Genomic DNA, 6,128 nt, shown 5'->3' on the forward strand with positions numbered 1-6,128 from the left:
GCCGTGATGGTCTCTTTTCGGCGGAGTCCGGGAAGTGAACACGGTTTCTGTGTTATGTTTGACGTAAGTAGGAGTTCAGGATCACTTCTTGATCATTGCTAGCTTCACGACCGTTCCTTTTGCTCTCTTCTCGCTCTTATTTGCGTATGTTAGCCACCATATATGCTTAGTCGCTGCTGCAGCCTCACCACTTTACCCCTTCCTTTCCCTTTAAGCTTTGCTAGTCTTGATACCCATGGTAATGGGATTGCTGAGTCCTCGTGGCTCACAGATTACTACAACAATAGTTGCAGGTACAGGTTCTGCGATGATCATGACGCGAGAGCGATGCTTGCTTGTCTTGAGTTCTTCTTCTGCTTCTTCTTCGATCAGGGGATAGGTTCCAGGTCGGCACCCTGGGCTAGCAGGGTGGATGTTGTTTGAGCTTCTGTTTGTGTTTCATCCGTAGTCGGATGTTGCTCTGATGTATTGTGATGTTGTATTCGTGTGGCATTGTATGCCTCTTGTATGTATCCCCATCTATTATGTAATGTTGATTTAATGATATCCACCTTGCAAAAGCGTTTCAATATGCGGGTCTATCCTTGGTGGGACCTTCGAGTTCCTTTTGGATAGGGTCGCATATTGGGCGTGACAGTGGGCGAGCTTGGATCGCCTTTCCGTGCGAGGAGGATCTACTTCCTCCTCCTCTTCTTTGCTGGAGCCGTCGTCATCCTCTTCCCCCTCACCATCAGATTGCCACTCCTCCTCACTTTCACCTCCGCTCGCCTCTCCTTCCTCGGCCTGTTCTTGCGCCCCGTTGGGCATCAAGTACATCTCAGTCGTGGCCTAGAAGACAACAAACAAGACAAAAGCCAGTCGACTAATTTTAAGAAAATAGAATGAAGAAAGCAGGATCGCAGTCGGAAATGCAGAATTGGACCTTGTCTACTTCGTATGATTGGTTGAGTGGAGGAATCCTCCTGGCTCCTCGGGGGTTGTCTTTGTTCCCTGTGATGCTCGCCAGCCACCTCTCCAGCGTGGCATCGTCAATCTCCTCCGGGTGGATCCGAGTGGTATCCTCAGTGCCAAAATACAACCACATCGGATGGTCTCGAGCTTGAAGCGGCTGGATGCGTCATCGGAGGAAGACCTCCAAGAGGTCCATGCCGGTCACCCCGTCACGGATAAGCCGGATGACATGCTCGACCAGCACCTTAACCTGCGCCTTCTCTTCCAGGATCACCTTCAAAGAGGAAGGCTTCCTCACTCATTCCATGGAAAAAGGAGGGAGCCCGGTCGACTGCCCTGGCGTCGGCTGGTCTTTGCAGTAGAACCAGGTCGACTGCCATCCATGGACCGAGTCGGGTAGGATCATGGCCGGAAAAGAGCTTTTTCCTCTCATCTGAACCCCAAGACCCCCACACATCTAAATCAATTGTGTTCTCTCGTCACTCAGATTGGCATTTTTCACCGTCTGGGAGCGACAAGTGAAGATGTGCTTGAAAAGACCCCAATGAGGTCGGCAACCCAAGAAATTCTCGCACAAAGACACGAAAGCAGCAAGGTACACGATGGTGTTGGGTGTGAAGTGGTGGAGTTGCGCCCCAAAGAAATATAGAAATCCCCGAAAGAAAGGGTGAGGCAGCAAGGAAAACCCACGGTCGACATGGGTGGCCAAGAGAACGCACTCACCCTCCTAAGGCTACAGCTCAGACTCCTTCCCCGGGAGCCGCGCCGATCCATGGGGCATCAGTCCTCCATCGGCCAGGTCGTCAAGATCTGCTTGACGAATCGTCGAGTGGATCCAGTCACCCTGGATCCAGCCCTCCGACAGGCCGGCCCTCGATGAAGATCCGCCTTGACTGGTCGCCCTTCCCTTCGCCTTCGCCGTTGCTTTCTTCGCCCGCTCCAGGGCCGCCATCTTCTCTTTCACCATCATCGCCGGTGAGACGCGCACGGGGCAGCGGCACTGAGACGGAGGCGAATGCGGCGGATAAGTCTGGGGAAGAGAGGAGGAAATGAGAATGCACTGTTCAAACACCCACGTCTGGCGCCTTATATGAGGTTACTTCCGAGTGACTGACTTGTAGGCCCGAGAGATCCTGTCAAATCCTGCAACAGTCGCGCGCGCGATACGTGGCGAAAAAGGTGGCATGGAGATCGAGGCATCCCTGCCTTATCCCATCCGATTACTGCGGCCTCCTCCGCCCCACGCACTTCCCGAAATTCGAATCCCGCAGAATCCGCGAGCAGCAGAACAACTTGTCAGACGGAGGTCTCCTCCACACCACCACTCAGAGCTTTTCAAGTAAAGAAACTCACTCGACTGAAACCAAGAATGGATCAAGGCGACCAAAAAAGAAGTTGGTGTCATTACTCAAGTTCTTGGATCCAGAGCCAAATACACTCATAGCACGAAAAATGGGTCGGAAGAGTTCTCAACTCCTTCCCCACTCAAACCTTGATCCATTCGGGGGCTAATGATGAAGCTGTGTACCTAGGGTAGGGTCATGGACCTATCCAAACTACCCTACCCAAGGACATCCCTAGAGGAAACCACCTCTCAATCGACTCAGAAGTGTTCCACTCGACACACTCGACCATGAAGCCAACCACTCGACGACCGGGAGGACTAAAGTCACTCTGCATGTAAACGGCCGGTCATTGAGTAGCATTTATGGTCATCATAGCACTTTACTTGTGGCGTTACCAATAACGCCAGATCTTAATGTACCTTAAACCTTACATAACTGAGGGCCGGAGGGGTCTGGCGAACTCTATATAAGCCACCCCCCTCCTTAGTGTAAAGGGTTCTCACCCCTATAACTCATACGCATATAATCCAGTCGACCACCTCCGGGCTCCGAGACGTAGGGCTGTTACTTCCTCCGAGAAGGGCCTGAACTCGTAAATCCCTTGCGTATACAACTACTGCATAGCTAGGATCTTGCCTCTCCATACCTACCCCCCTACACTACTGTCAGACTTAGAACCACGACATGCGCAGCGCTGACCCAAGGGGTGGGCTGTGATGTGGTAGGCACGTGGTCGGGTATGCTGGGCGCCCGTTTGGTGTCGTGGAACCCTGTACACATCATTTTGGGCCGTATGTGGAAACCTCGGCCGGACTCCCTGCGGATGCAACCTGAATAGGCGATAAACCTAGACTAGAGACTTGAGTGTTTAGGTAGGCCATGGCCGACACCCTTGCCAGACTTCCGCTGAAGGTTGCCGAGATACATGACGTGTACACGGCGGTAGGTGGCGAGAGCGTGTGTGAAGAAGTACACCCCTGCAGGGTTAACATCATCTATTTGAATAGCCGCGTCCATGGTAAAGGACCTCTGGGTAGCCTATACATAGACAAGTGAAAGTGGATACTCTAAAATACGCAAGATAAGCTTGAGTGCTATGGATGGCATTCTCGTAGGGAGACGAGAGCGGATCCATAGTGTTGTATTGATATGGTGAATATGTGGACTCGTGTGCGCCACCTCAAAAGAGTTACTTGCAGTCATAGTTCAAGATAGCCACTAAGTCAAAGCTGGCTTGCTGCAGTTAAACCCCACCATCCCTTTGTTGATAATGATGCATATGTAGTTAGTTCTGATGTAAGTCTTGCTGGGTACATTTGTACTCACGTTTACTTAAATTATGCTTTTGTAGAGATACTTCAGTCTCACTAGTAGTTCCACATGGACTTCGATGTTTAGCTTGCTACAGCTACGATCTTGTGCCCTCGGCAGGATCTGGTAGATAGTCAGGCTTCTCAGCCTTTTTCATTTGTAGTTGTCTGTACTCAGACATGTTAAGCTTCCGCTTGTGCTTTGACTTGTATGCTCTGAATGTTGGGTCATGAGACCCATGTTTGTAATATCTCGCTCCTCGGAGCCTATTGAATAAAATACTTGGGTTGTAGAGTCACGTTGTGATGCCATGTTGTATTTGCACATATCGAGCATATTGTGTGTATGTTATTGAAATGCTTGGTATGTGTGGGATCTGACTATCTAGTTGTTTATCCTTGGTAGCCTCTCTTACCGGGAAATGTCTCCTAGTGCTTCCACTGAGCCATGGTAGCTTGCTACCGCTCCGGAACACTTAGGCTGGCCGACATGTGTCCTTCTTCATTCCCATGTCTGTCCCTTCGGGGAAATGTCACGCGGTGTCTATCGGAGTCCTGTTAGCCTGCTACAGCCCGGATTACCAGAGTCCTGCTAGCCCAGCTGCTATAGCCCAGATTCACTTGCTGATGACCGACACGTTCGTTGTTGGGTCATGTATGTCTGTCCCTGTAAGTTAGCTCCACTATGGCTTCACGACTAGCCATGTCAGCCCAGGTTCTTTGTCATATGGGTGCTAGCAACACTATCATATATGTGAGCCAAAAGGCGCAAACAGTCCCAGGCCTGGTAAGGTGACACCCGTGGGAATACCGTGCATGAGGCTGCAAAGTGATATGAGGTGGTACATGCTAGATCGTGTGGCATAGGATCGGGGTCCTGACAACTTTGGTATCAGAGCCTGACTGCCTGTAGGATTATCAAGACAAATGGGTCGAAGTTGAGTCTAGAAATGCTTTAGTTATATGTAGGGGAATTGATTGTGGGATGGAACATAAGGCTCTTTTTCCTCCTTTACCTTATGCCCTTCTGATCCGAGTCATCTTATCCTTCCTACGGGGTTAAGGAACTAGGCTATGTTTTCTTTCTATTAGGATCACGTGTTACTAATCTGTAGACCTATAAGATTGTTGGATTTATGCCTCAGTTCAGTTTCTACTACCTTCGTGTGTTCATAGTTGATTTTGGAACCTTGATATTGTGACGATCAAGTGGTTATGCCACCATTTTGCAGGATGTCCCAAATCTTTTTGAGCATTTACATCCGTCATGTTGTCCGAGTCATCCCAGGTTTCTAAACAGTCTAATGCATTTGCAAATCCCTTCTTTCCATTCCCGATGTCTCTTTGGGCCAGTTTAACCACACTAAACAGTGAGTTGAGGTACTCTATTGCCTCGACGTATATGTGGGAGCTATTATTATGACCCTAGATGTCTTAGAGTAACACCTAGTAATCTAGCCATGTTTCGTGTCCCAGTGTGATGATTCTGGCCGTCATTCTCGAAAGCATCCCGTGATGCCATTTAGTTGGTAGGTATTCTACTCCTGGTTTCTAAACCCGAGATTTCCCTACTTACTTCATGTTGATAGTGTTTGCTAGTTCCTTTAGGGTATTAGTAACCTTGCATTTGTCCTCGAGGTCTGTGGTATTCCCTTCTTCCAAATACCATGAACTGCTTATGGCAGGAGTTCTTTGAACCAAGAGATCACAACAAGAGTGCTCTTGACGAGTTCTCGATTCTTTGTTGTTACTTTGCCAGTCCCACCTTTCTGCATGGATTGTTCGGAAGGAATATGTTGAACTCGTTCGACATTCTAATCCATGCATCCACAACTCAGAAAATCATATATTCTTTTGAGTTGTCCCTCTTTAGTTGTCTTTTGACCCTCGTCTATCAATTGATAGTCAAGAGTATGCGTACATTCGTTCATCGATGCCTATTACTCTTGTGGTCCGTCAAGCCATTCTATTCCGGAATGACTAGGAGAAACAAACTCTAGTACCTCATCCATATCCAGGATTGGGTCAAAGCAGTTGTGTTCTGCAGATCAAATACTAATCCAGTTTTTGTTCTGCTCTACTGTGGAGTATTACCATCCTTATATCAAGAATATCGTGGGAATTTCACACCATCCTATGAACTCTTGATACAGTGATACTTCTTGCCCTCATTATTCATTTCTTGGTTCCCATGTTGTTGCAACCGGAATGCCGACAGGTGAACTATGATGTGTGAAATCAATACTCCTCACAACTTTGTTCCTTGGTAGTTAAATGGACAATAATTTCATTCTTAGCATGTTGGTTATTGAATCACCATTCTAAGACTGATCGTGCTACCTAGTCCTTATCTCCGGTGCACTCTTCGATCAATGTTAGGATTGTGTCAATTCCTCGCTCTTTTGATCATATCGTCTTGCCCTGAAAGGCAAGATTTTTCTCGAGCTTAGTAACATATCGGTGGTTCATGATTTTCCGAATATCTTCTCGGAAGTATCACCAGGTTGTCACCTGATTGCTA

Source organism: Triticum dicoccoides, chromosome 3B, assembly GCF_002162155.2.
Source record: "Triticum dicoccoides isolate Atlit2015 ecotype Zavitan chromosome 3B, WEW_v2.0, whole genome shotgun sequence".
NCBI classification, from domain to species: domain Eukaryota; kingdom Viridiplantae; phylum Streptophyta; class Magnoliopsida; order Poales; family Poaceae; genus Triticum; species Triticum dicoccoides.